Below are 14,588 nucleotides of genomic sequence, written 5' to 3' on the forward strand. Positions count from 1 at the left end.
GCCGCAACCTACCTACATTTATTAACCCCTAATCAGCCGCTCCGGACATCACCGCCACCTACATTATACTTATTAACCCCTAATCTGCTGCTCCCAACATCGCCGACACCTACATTATATTTATTAACCCCTAATCTGCCACCCCCAATGTCGCCGCAACCTACCTACACTTATTAACCCCTAATCTGCTGCCCCCAACGTCGCTGCCACTATATTAAATGTATTAACCCCTAAATCTAAGTCTAACCTTAATCCTAACACCCCCTAACTTAAATATAATTTAAATAAATCTAAATAAAATAACTATCATTACCTAAATTATTCCTATTTAAAACTAAATACTTACCTGTAAAATAAACCCTAAGCTAGCTACAATATAACTAATAGTTACATTGTAGCTAGCTTAGGGTTTATTTTTATTTTACAGGCAAGTTTGTATTTATTTTAACTAGGTAGAATAGTTACAAAATAGTTATTAACTATGTAATAACTACCTAGCTAAAATAAATACAAATTGACCTGTAAAATAAAACCTAACCTAAGAGATCGTTAAACTAATTACACCTAATCTAATAGCCTTATCAAAATAAAAAAGCCCACCAAAAATAAAAAAAACCCTAGCCTAAACTAAACTACCAATAGCCCTTAAAAGGGCCTTTTGTGGGGCATTGCCCAAAATAAATCAGCTCTTTTACCTGTAAAAAAAAATACAAACATCCCCCCCAACAGTAAAACCCACCACCCACACAACCAACCCCCCAAATAAAAGCCTAACTAAAAAAAACTAAGTTCCCCATTGCCCTGAAAAGGGCATTTAGCTCTATTGCTGCCCAAAGCCCTAACCTAAAAATAAAACCCACCCAATACACCCGTTCAAAATCCTATCACTAACCCCTGAAGATTCACTTACCGGGAGAAGTCTTCATACAAGCGGCAAGATGTCCTCAATGAAGCCAGCAGAAGTGGTTCTCCAGACGGGCAGAAGTCTTCATCCATACGGAATCTACTATATTCATTCATCCGGCGCGGAACGGGTCAATTTTCAAGACATCCGGCGCAGAGCATCCTCTTCTTCCGACGTCTTCTTCTGGAATTACACTTTACGCTGCTTTTTGGCAGGTGTTAGACTTTTTCTCAGCCGGCTCTCCCCATTGATGTCTATGGGGAAATCATGCACAAGCACATATAACCAGCTCACGCTCACTTAAGCAGCGCTGGTATTAGAGTGCAGTAAGGAGCACAATTTTGCTCTACGCTCACTTCTTGCCTGTTAACGCCGGGTTGATTAAAACCCGTAATACCAGCGCTGCAGGAAAGTGAGCAGTGAGAAAAAACTGCATGTTAGCAACGCCCCCCTATTAACGCCCAACTCATAATCTAGGCGTTTGTTTGCTGGCAGCACTTTTTCATTATCATTATAGTTTCATTGTATTATTGTTTTGGTAAATAATGTCCCTATACTTATCATGTGCATGTCCTGTTTTTCTCATCACATTCCAAAGTCTTGAATGTAAAGTTTAATGAAAAAGTGATCGTTTTTTTTAAAAATACTCTTAAAGGGACTGTCAACGCAAAAAAATGTATTGTTTAAAAAGATAGATAATCCCTTTATTACCCATTCCCCCAGTTTTGCATAACCAACACTGTTATATTAATATACTTTAATACACTTTTTGCCTCTATGATTACCTTGTATCTAAGCCTCTTCTGACAGCCCCCTGATCACATGACTATCTATTGACTTGCATTTAGCCAATTAGTACTGTGTTTTAGAATCCCCGGTCGTGAGCTCAATGTTATCTATATGTAAAAAGCTAATACAAAGCATGTAATCATGGGGCTGTCTCTAGTTACTTAGAAACAGATAGAAATTTAGATGCTTAAAGGTTATAAAGTATATTAATATAACCATGTTTTTTTGTGCAAAGCTGGGAAATGGGTAGTAAAGGCATTATCTATCTTTTTAAACAATAACATTTTTTGTTGTTGACTATCCCTTTAAGGGGCACTTACATTTATTAAATTTTACATTGAAGTTTCTTTTTTTAAAATACTTACCTCTGTTTTATGGAAAACAGACTGGTGATCCTCCACCCGCAGCTTGTGCTGTAGTTAGCAGATCAATGAAAAAAAAAATCTTTATATATATTTATGTGTGTGTGTATGTGCTGACTGTCATTTAAATAATATAGTACGTAACTAAGTGAAGAACTCCACTACCTGATTGGAGGTTTTGCACATTTTTGCCAGCACAACAATATCACAGAAGTGGAAATGTTGCAGCCCCTATACATTTAGTAGAATGTGATATCACCATGTTGCGAGGTATGTGAATTTTTTAAAGAATTGCAAAATATTGTCAAATTTTTTTCATCATCACTATTTATTATTATTATTATTATTATTAGGTATTTGTAGAGAGCCAACAGAAAACCTATTCATTTCTGCTAAATTCACCAATATATATATATATATATATATATATATATATATATATATATATATATATATACAAATTCAATGAAATTCTGTTTTTCACTTGAATTGAATATATGCCAAATATTCCCTAAGATATCTACACTAAAAAGGTTAAATACTATATTACTATCCCTGGTACTACTCTTAACCAACAATATATTGTACAAAAGCTTTATTTGAATATATGCTGGTGCATGACCTACCTATTTTCACCGGTAGCACAGGGTTTCAGCTCCAGTAGTTGTAATAATAACAACAAATATGAGCACCTGCTTGTGGTGTCATCTGCAGTTAAACCGACAGCTGGCTGGCACACGTGTTCTGACCTATATATGATTCCAAGCTGAAAGCTTTTACTTAAATACATAGATTTCATACATCAAGGTGTTTTACTGTCCCTTTAAACTAACAAATTAATTTACTATTAAATGTTTAAAGGGACACTCAAGTCAAAATAAACTTTTATAAATCAGATAGTGCATGCAGTTTTAAGACACTTTCCAATTTACTTCCATTGTCAAATTTTGCACAGTCTTTTTATATGCCCACTTTCTGAGGAACAAGATCCTACTGAGCAAGTGCGCAGGCTCACAGGGTGTACACATACTAGTCTGTGATTGGCTGATGTCTGTCACATGATACAGGGCGCTGGAAAATGGAACAAAAAAAATTCTACTGCTTATTTAAAATGTGTAGGTGTTATTGCTTTGTCTTTTTATTATGAATTTGTTAATTATGCAATACTACTGCATTGAGTGGTCCTTTAATTACCTATTCTGTAATTTGAAACTGAAAATGGTAGTTAATCACACATAGTGGAGAGACCCTTATGGGCTTGAAACACTATTAAGGGTTAATGACTGTGTAAACAATGTTACAGTTAGGTGGAAGTTCTAACTTCATGGTTAAATGCTGTGCCTAATGGTTCCAGGACCTCTTTTACTTCCTGTGAAGACAGAGTTTTCCCCATCCTCTCTACCTGGTGTATTGATGATGGGGGTGTGAATTTCCTTAGAGTTGATGACCATTTTTCCATGGCTGTGTATGGTTATTTAAGCTAGCATTGGTTAAGCCATGGACAGGAAAATGATTCTCTTCTCAGTGTGAGCAAGGCAAGTAATGTCCAGAGGGGCTAGAGTAATATTTTTACCATATGATAGCGGGAGGTCACAGCATTGAGTGCAATGGCAAGAGGGATGGAGAGATGACCAGGCTGAATTGGGATGGACAGATGTCTCAGGTGGTGGCCTCTCCCCTGAGTAGGTTGGCTAAAAGAGCTCATTGAGGCCCTATTGCTTTACTGTAGGTAGAGCTGAGTTCTGCTTCAGTCCTTGTTTTGGGCACTGACCTTTTGCTGATTTGAGGAGATAAGGACTTACCTCCATCTTAAGTTAATAAATTTAGCCAGTTAAATGTTGATTATTTACTTAATTAAACTTTCATGATTCAGATAGGGCAATTTCAAACAACGTTCCAATTCACTTTTATCATCAAAATTACTTTGTTCTCTTGGTATTCTTAGTTGAAAGCTACACCTAGGTAGGCTCATATGCTAATTTCTAAGCCCTTGGAGGCCGCCTCTTATCTCAATATGCATTTTACAGTTTTTCCTAGCTACAGGACTTTATTTTATGCGTGCCATATAGATAACATTGTGCACACTCCCATGAAGTTGTTTATGAGTCGGCACTGCTTGGCTAAAATATAAGTCTGTCAACGGAACTGAAATAAGGGGATAGTCTGCAGAGGCTTAGATACAAGGTAATCACAGAGGTATAAAGTTGTTTTAATATAACTGTGTTGATTATGCAAAACTGGGGAATGGGTAATAAAGGGATTATCTATCTTTTTAAACAATAAAAAATCTGGAGTAGACTGTCCCTTTAATAAAAGAGACAGGTAACAGTCGTCCTCCGACTCAGATGTACAATACCACTGTTGATGGATAAGCGGCAGGTTCTGCTCGGCACTAGCAGTGCACTTTTACTGTTTAACCACAATAGTCGTAAAATTACATGCTGTTACACATTAGAAATCCAAAAACAAAAGAAGAGGTATCCAGCCAGGAATCCGATAAAACTCCAAATGTATTAAATCCTGTTAAAAGCAGCATAGGCAAAAACACATCAAAAAAGTGGTAGCGGCATCCCGGGCTGACGCGTTTCAGCTGAGACCAGCCATACTCATAGACCTATGTAACAGATTAGAGCATGTCATTTTTCAACTATTATCACCCTTTAATGATCGTGAAAGTATATTAAAGGGACATTAGACTACTGGGCAACAAACAAACCATGGTTATTATTTACAATCCTATGATTCTTACTTCTGTGCCTGCAGCTTTCTTCAACTTTCTTCTTTTATACCCCTTATAGGCACTTGTCACTGAAGCACCTTCATACAAAGCATAGCCATCTTGGAGCTTAGGTATTCTTGCACCCTATGCATTCACAACTCAGTGCCATTGCCACATTTTTGCCAGCTGTATTGTGTGTCCGGCTAGAGTGCACAATACAGAGAGATTTACATGTGTGCAGCAGCTGTTTTGCTTTACATTATCGCTCAAGGCTTTTCTTTATATAGTTTATATAACTTTTAAACTGAACAAAAATGTAAAGTCTATTATCTTTATCATGCAAGCTAATCCAGAGCAAATAACACAACTGCCGAAAATCTGGCAAGGCCACTGATATATAAATGTGCACAGGGTGCAAAAATACCTTATCTCCAGTATGAATGAGTTTGACCAACCAAGGAGAATGACTGCAGGCACAAGGGGAAAACAATATCATGGTAAGTAGTTAACATACTATAGCTGTGCCTAGCAGTTTATTGTCCTTTTCATTTTCCCTATTTACACATTATGGTCTAGTAGTAGTGCAGAGTGCATCCATATCAATGGGCCACGATAGAATTAGCCCAAAATCTTGTATCACAAGTCCACGGTAAAACTGAAAAATGTATATATGTACATGTATAAAATGTATATACCCTGTACATGTGTTTATATGTGTATACATACATGCATATAAATACATATAAACACATATATATTCACACATTGAATGTTTTTTTTAATAAAAATACTTCATATGCCTTTGTCCTTCACCTAGAAGAAAATATTATTTTCAATTTTAAATTTATCTATCATCTATCTATCTATTTATCTATCTATATAAATCTATCTTCTTTTCTTAAGTGAAGACCAAAGGTATTTGAAGTACTTCTTAATGCACCTTCAGCTTTAGTAGAGTTGTCCTTTCGTACCTTCTGGATAGCGAGTCAGTGAAAAACAGTAGAGGTTTTTGTTGCGTGCTCCATAGAAGTCGTTGAGGAAAGGGAGTTAGTACAGTCTCGCTATCTGACCTCTAGATGTTAAAGGGCCTGAGTTCTTCGCTCATTCACTAACTTTTTACTTTTAACTTGTAATACATGCAGTGTATAAATAGCAGCGCTATTGATTTAACTTGAGCCCAGTAAGCGCTCAATAGCACTAATATTTTTGCGCTCCACTTGTTATCTAGGCCTATACCTTTTGTTGCCAGAAAATAAAAAAATCTAATATGTATCTTAAGTATGTAGTAAAGCAATCTGTAGGTTTATTTAAAAAACAAAAAAAACTTTTGAAAGAACAAGACAAATGCATATGATGATACCGTACAATGTGCCAACAATAGCTACAGAGTACTGAGTGTGTACAGAGGTCTAAATAGCATGATAAATATACGTTATTCAGTTGCTGTTGTTATTGTTCTTTAACGCTGTTTGTTAATGACAAATACACATTATTCCTGAGGTCAGCATTTTTATTTTAACAAGAAGCAGCGAACCTAACATAGAAAACAGAGGAGATATTTAAAACAAAGGCTACCAAAGGAATTGATCACCATGGACAATAGCGGATATTTATCAAGGTCACATATCCAGGAGAATCGGTGTCAATTTTGCCTTTGCATCACCCGTGACACTGTCTTCTGAATGTCTGCTTCACCCTTTTGTCTCTGAATCTACTGTTTTAAATTACCATCTCTCATTTCACTAAATAACCTTTAGCTGACTCTTCCTTTGAGACATTTTTTTAAACTATTTTTTTGAATGACTTTTCCTTACATTCATCTATTCTGGGTAAATCTCTTTACACAATCATGCAGTGGCCTAAAGGTCAAAGGACGCCTAGCAATGTGCTGCACACATCCTTTACGCGGATAATTGTGACACACAAAAACTAGTGTAATCCACTGACGATGACTTAGGGGACTTGGTGACAGCAGATGTTATTTAATTGAATTATTCTAGTCTATGGGAACTCCAAAGATAAAATAATTAAGTTTATATTTTAATAAATGAGAAGATTTTTCAAGGGTGTTAAAAGGGTAAGTGAAAAGAAAATGAAATTAAGTCAAATTTCTTTGTGATTCTATGTAGTCTTTCCCCCAAAATGCTTAATGCTGAAAATCTGAAGAAAATATTTTTATCACATTTTTACACTTATTTAAGCCAAACGAGTAGTTTTTCAAAATGGTGACGTCTACTCAGTTTAATGTTAATAGCTCTTGGATTGAAACAGGAACACTAAACATTTAACAGCTAGCAGAAATAAATATAATGTTTATGTTAACATCCAGAGAATGTCATTTGCATATAGAGGTTGTTTGGGACCACATTTTACCTAGTCCTAATATGGACCCCAAAAAAGCAAAAATAACAAGTGGAGCGCTATTGATAGTGCATCTACTTAGCGCACCCAATACTTTCAATGGATAGTGATAAACATCACTCATATTACAAGTTGGGAGTTATGTGATGTGTGTGTATATATATATATATATATATATATATATATGTATATATATATATACACACACACACACATATATATATATATATATATATATGTGTGTGTGTGTATGTCCTTATGGATATAGAGATGTATAGTTATATATCTATATACAGTTTATGTATATATACTGTATGATCCTTAAAGGTACAGTCAACACCAGAATTTTTGTTGTTTTTAAAGATAGATAATCCTTTAATTACCAATTCCTCAGTTTTGCATAACCAACACAGTTATAATAATATACTTTTTACCTCTGTAATTACCTTGTATCTAAGTATCTGCAGACTGCCCCCTTATTTCAGTTCTTTTGACAGACTTGCATTTAGCCAATCAGTGCTCACTCCTCGGTTTAATCACATGCATGAGCTCAATGTTATCTATATGAAAAACATGAACTAGTGGTCAAAATGCATTCAGCTTAGAGGTGGCCTTCAAGGTCTAAGAAATTAGCATATGAACCTCCTAAGTTTAGCTTTCAACTAAGAATACCAACAGAACAAAGCAAAATTTGGGATAAAAGTAAATTGGAAAGTTTTTTTTTTTAAATTACATGCCCTATTTGAATTGAGAAAGTTTTTTTTGTAATTGACTGTCCCTTTAAAGAAAATAAGAAAAGAAACACAAGAAATTAGGTATAAAACATATACATAAATAGGTCATGTATCTCTTCCTCCCAATCAGAATACACTGGAAATTTTGGTATAATAACATCTAACTACAAAATCGGATTGGTACATAAAGGAAAAATACACATATTCATTCTCCCTCACGTATCCAATAAATACAAACAATTGAAACATATCAATAGCACTATTAAGCCAAAATCTATAAATGTATTACTGCAGCATTAGCATCTCAGAAGGAAGAGGATTATTTAGGCTACTACTGTATGCGTCGCAAGTGGACGTCATATAGTGTCAATATTGCCTTTAGTCAAATAGTAATATTCCTCTAATTCCAAAATATCCAAGATCTTTACGTATCCAGTGTGATACCGGAGGAATATCTTCAGATTTCCAATTATGAGCAATTAAAACTCTAGCACCATTAATCATAACTTAGAGGAATTTTTTCTTTCCTGATTCAGATAGAGCATGCAATTTTAAGCAACTTTCTCATTAACTCATATTATCATTTTTTTCTTCATTCTCTTGCTATCTTTATTTCAAAAGCAGAAATATTAAGCTTAGGGGCCGGCCCATTTTGGTTGAGAACCTGCATTATGTTTTCTTATTGGTGGCTTAAATGTAGTCACCAATAAGCAAGCGCTATCCAGGGTACTGATCTTAAAATGGGCCGGCTGGTAAGCTATACATTCCTGCTTTTTAAATAAAGATAGCAAGAGAATGAAGAAAAATTGATAATAGGAGTAAATTAGAAAGTTGCTTAAAATTGCATGCTCTATCTGAATCATGAAAGAAAAAATTGGGTTTAGTGTCCCTTTAAGATAATTTTAAGTCAGGTTTAAATATCAATTTTAGACAAAGCCAAATGAAATGATCCATAGAGCATAAAATATTAAACACTTTTTCCAATTCTTCAATAACAGATACACAAAAGTTCTAAATAACAGGGCACCACCACCATATATGGGCCAAATCACAATCACTATCAACATGGCCAAATCTCCAGCAAGAGGGAACATACGTTTACATTTTTGAGGAGTGTAATACTACTTTGAAGTAATTTATACGTTATTTCTAACATTTGGGCAGACATAGAAGATGTGGCAGTATTATTAAATAAAGTTTGACTTTGTTGTGGTAGTACACTTAAATCAATATCTCTTTCCCAGTGATCAATACTAAATAATAATAGACAGGAGATGGGCCACTGGAGGAGGTAATGTACATCATTTTTTGAGAATTTATATTTATATAATTTCCATATTTGTAAATCTTTTAAAAGTAACAGTTTGATCATTATTGTACAGTTCTACAGAATTGATTTACAGTTAGTATATTTATACAACATAATACAAACTATTTAACCACAATTGTGTGTGAATCTGCACGTGCATAAAATGCAACACGTTTCTAAAGTTATTTATTTCTATCTGACTGTAAACAAAAATCACAGGATTATCTGCACCCATATTGATTCATGTTGTTATTTATAACATTTGAGGTATCTGGAAGTTGTTTACAAATTGGCTAGAGAGCTCGAGATTATAAACTGAAGTATCCCTCTATGCACCGAAGAATGTACATGCACAGAAATATATATATTTATTTATATCAAAAAGGTTAATAGGTATAAAATAGGCACATGCAACCTTAAAGACAGCGCACATTTACGTGGCAGCTTGCCAAACTGTGTGTAGAGACGCAGATACTGGTAAGTATAGCGTTTCCTAGGGTGCTATGACTTTGCTAGAAAAGGATTTGTAGACATGTGCATTTGTTTAATTATGAATGCATATTCATGCCGAAAATATGAATGAACGAAATTCATTAAAATGCATTCCTTATCCTTTAAGCCCTTAACGACCAGCTATAAAAATATCCTAAAACTTCCCATTGGCAGACTTTCTGTCAGTACCTATGTCGGTGGTGCCCAGTGGGGGGTGAGAGAGGGAAGAGAGCTGTTTGGGATGGATCAAGTAGAGATCAGGGGATGGGAGGTATCAGGTGGGAGGGTAATCTCTACACTACAGCTAAACTTAACCTTGCAAGCTACATGAATAACCCCTTCACTGCCAGGAATTTCAGAAGTGTGGTGCGCAGGTGTAATTAGCCTTCTTATTACCGAAAGTCAGTGGCAAAGCCATATATGTCTGCTTTTTCTGAACAAAGGGGGATCCCAGATAAGCTTTTGCAAGCATTTGTCAAGTGACTGCAGTAGTTGTGTGTAAATCATTTCAGTGCGAAACCCAAAGTTTATGCAAAAGTTAACTATGAAGTATACCAAAATGGGCCTAGATCAATACCTTGGGTTATCTACTGAAATATATATATTTTTTTGATAGGTAAATAAAAAAAATAAATAAAAAAAAACAAGGCTCTTTATCTGTTTAAATGGAGTAATAGCAAAAATGCTAAAAATTCTCCTATCTTTTGGGAAAGTTTTTCTCTGAAATTCCTGGTCCTTAAGGGGTTAAATTAGCTTTTATATGTAATATACTTATTGCCACACTAATCCGACTCTGCATTAAAGGTAAAAGTTTACTAGAGCAGGCTCTGTGATCACCAGACCGCTGCTTCCCTAACATCTTCGCCACATCTATTGTGGCGAAATTCAATCTCCTCGGTCGAATCCGACCGAGGAGATTGACAGCTCCTGCCCGCGCGTGATTGGCTGTGCGCAGGCAGCGGGCGGGATTGCACGCGAACGCAAAATTGCGCTATTGTGCAATGTTAATTACCTGCGGGTAATTGCGCCCCACCACAGGCAAGCTGAGGCGTACAGGGGCGCGTATACGCGCCCCTGTACGCCTCAGGGTTGATAAATCTAGCCCTAAGAGTCGGCCCTGGAAGAAGGGGCGGGATCAGTGCTGCTCCCAGCACGCTATAAGTAAGTATAAGCCTACAGATGTGTCAGCTGCAGCAAAGTAACATTTACAATAATTTTAACAAAAACTAATGTAAATGTTACCAAATGTTCAGTAATTGTTTAGTTATAAACAAAAAGAATTCACAATAGAGCAGAAAACGAATTTCAGAATATTTATAACAAATGATTTGTCCAAAATGACTTATTCGCTGCTGCACAAGTCTGTTTGTAGTTACATTGTGCATTTAAGCCAGATTAAAGGAACCACAACATCAATAATTGTCTTTCATGATTCAGGGCACACAATTAAAGAAAAAGCTTTCAAATTTACTTATATTATGAAATTGTGCACAGTCTTTGTACAGTACATGCACACTTTCTAAACCAGCAGCTCCTACTGAACAAGAGTTCACACAGTGTTTATGTGTACAAGTCTATAATTGGCTGATGGCTGTCACAGGATATCAGAAATAAATCTACAACTGATTTGATCCTTTTTAATATGCATTTAGTCAGGTCCGGCTCAAGATATTGTGCTGCCTGGGTCTGAAAATAAAATGACGCCCCCACAGAGGTAACATTACTGATTAGCATATAAACCTACTAGCTGGACTGCTGACCTTTCTAAGCCTGCCTACCTGCATGCAATTAATGCTTATGCACAATTGCACATAAAGTGGGAAGGAAGTTAGGGAAGAGATGCACTTGTCCCATCCTGAATGTCGCCCCTGGACAGTTCTGTGTCTTTGTGCATGATGAGGTTATGGTGCTGAGAGTCTGTGACTTCCCCCACAGAGACAGAGGACAGGAGTGTTTTGGGTCTGACAATGACTGACTCAGTCACTGAAGCGGTGCCTTTTTTTAAGTGCTGCCTGGGTCCATTAAACCCACTTGGTCTCATGGTTGAGGCAGCCCTGCATTTAGTGATTATGCAATTCTGCTGTATTTTATAGACCTTTATTTATCTTTGTAAACAAATCACAATTCAACTAAGGGCCAAATTACAAGTTGAGCTCAAAATATAGTTTCCATCGATATTTGCGCTTAACTGAGTAATACCAGCACACGTAAATGTACGCTGGTATTACAAGTGAGGTGCAATGCGAATGCATATATATATATATATATATATATATATATATATATATACACATATTAACACATAAATATATATGTATATAAGCTGATACATATATATTTACAGGGTACACACAGTTCCCATAGACCGCAATGTAAAGGCACTTTTTAGGGTGTTTTTTTTTTTCTAACACCCCACTCCTTCCACTTTTAACCCCTAAAAACTGCCTAGTGCAAATGCTACATTTTTTTTTCATAAAAAGACCCTTTAATTTGGGGGCATTTTAATCTGATCTCTGGTTAATTTTCTGAGTGCTAATTGCTGAGCTCACGGTAGTAATAACCAGCCACTAGTAATAGCTGGTTATCTATTGCGCGCCTAACAAATTAGCGCTCAACTTGTAATCTAGCTCTAAATTGCTAATAACTTATATACCTGTTTTCTATTTTTAGGAGCTTCTGCTGTTTTCTCTGGTCATAAATTCTGTTTATTTTTAGAAATTCTTGTACGGGATAATGTGCTGGCAAGGAGCCAAACAAGCTAGTCTTGTTACACTGAGCAGGTAAAACATTTCAGTTAGCTATTTTGAACTAATTTAATGCTTGACGTTGCTTCCTATATACTATGTACATATATGCTGTGGAAAATTTTTGTAATAACTGAAAGAAGGTATTTGAACCTGTGTAACACATATTAAGATAGGGTGTGAACCAATGGCACTCAACCACCGATCTACCGCCATACTCCATACTGAATAGTGCCAAATGAAAAAAGGCTACAAGAGGCAGGGAGCCTATTGCAACCATGCTGGGAAACTATTACTTTTATCATGCTGCAGCTTAAGTTGACATTAAAGTACGGAAAGAAAAGGCTCTAATGTCCATATCATCATAATTAAAATGTGCATGAGTGCATCTCAGTTTTAAATAGAAACACACTTCTTGCGACAACTATCTTAAAGGGACACTGAACCCAAAGTTTTTATTTCATGGTTCAGATAGAGCATGCAATTTTAAGCAACTTTCTAATTTACTCCTATTGTCATTTTTTTCTTTGTTCTCTTGCTATCTTTATTTGAAAAAGAAAGTCCAGAACCCTGAACAGCACTTGTTTATTGGTGGATGAATTGATCCACCAATCAGCAAGAACAACCCAGGTTGTTCACCAAAAATGGGCCGGCATCTAAACTTACATTCTTGCTTTTCAAATAAAGATACCAAGAAAATGAAGAACATTTGCTAATAGGAGTAAATTAGAAAGTTGCTTAAAATTGCAGGAATCACAAAAGAAAACAATTGGGTTCAGTGTCCCTTTAAGCCATGGACATTATTATAATAATACTTTGTGAAATGTTGTGTATCCTGGTTGGGGATGTGTCAGCTGTTAATGGAGATGTTTATTGTTGGATTAATGACCTTACTAACAGACTCTCTTGTACCTGACAATTAAGTTGCATCCTTATCTTCCTTCAAAAGAACAAATTGATCATTAATTTATGTCAGAGAGAGTTGAGTTAAGGGTTTGTTTTTGTTGTATTGGTTCTTTTACAAATCTTTGGCATGCATATGAACTAGGATTATGATAAATGTATTAATATGTGTGTATGGTGTTTACTGATTTCGCAACTTAGACTCAGGTTGAACTCAAAGAATATGGGGTAGAGTGTCTTAGGATATCTTTCCCTTTCACCTATACAGTTTAAGTCTTTTTAAACACTGCTGTGGTTGAATTTTCACAGACTGCTGCTAGACCACTCAGGTCACCCCAAATGACCGCTGTCTTGGCCAACAGAGAGCAATCTAATGGATTCCATATGAGACTAATTTAAATTAAAAGACACTGACCTAGATTATAAGTGAAAGTTACAAATGGTAGAACTATGGTGCACTAACATCATCCATAGCGCTCAAGTTGAAAGTTAAATGTTTACTTCAAATCTCCAGTTGCACTAACTTTTTCTTCACTTTTATGTGTTGAGCATGAGTGCAACACATAACTCACCACTTAATACTGACAATGTTATTGAGGCTGCGCTATCCATTGTACTATCAATAGTGCTCCACTTGTAATCTAGGCCACTGTTAGCTCTACTTGTGTGTCAAATGCCTAGTGGGTCCTATCGTCCCACCTGGTCCAGTTATAGAGCCAGCCCTGTGTAGAGGTTGTTGTGCCACAAATACATGTCAAACAAGTGGATTATCCCTGAGTTTTCTAACAGTTTGGAATGGCTTTTAATTTAAAAGGAATTCTGTGTATTGGAAAATCATCTGGACATTAACTGGAGCCATGAGCACATTGAGTATATTTAAATGCCCCATCCATTACGTATATAAGTGCTGTGGAAACAAGAGCGGCTCCAAATTTTACAGTTTTATCAATTCATATTTTAAGATCTTATCAATCAAAGAATAACGCTGTGCTAGCTCTACTGACAACACTCCATAGACTAATATAGGAATTGGTGGAGCCAGAGGCCCCAATTTATCAAGGTCTGTCGGACCTGATCCGACAGTGCGGATTAGGTCCGACAGACCTCGCTGAATACGGCGAGCTATACGCTCTCCATATTCAGCATTGCACCAGCAGCTCACAAAAGCTGCTGGTGCAACGCCGCTCCCTGCAGACTCACGGCCAATAGGCCGCCAGCAGGGAGGTGTCAATCAACCCGATCGTACTCGATCGGGTTGATTTCTAGTGATG

Source organism: Bombina bombina, chromosome 2 (assembly GCF_027579735.1).
Source record: "Bombina bombina isolate aBomBom1 chromosome 2, aBomBom1.pri, whole genome shotgun sequence".
Classification (NCBI taxonomy): domain Eukaryota; kingdom Metazoa; phylum Chordata; class Amphibia; order Anura; family Bombinatoridae; genus Bombina; species Bombina bombina.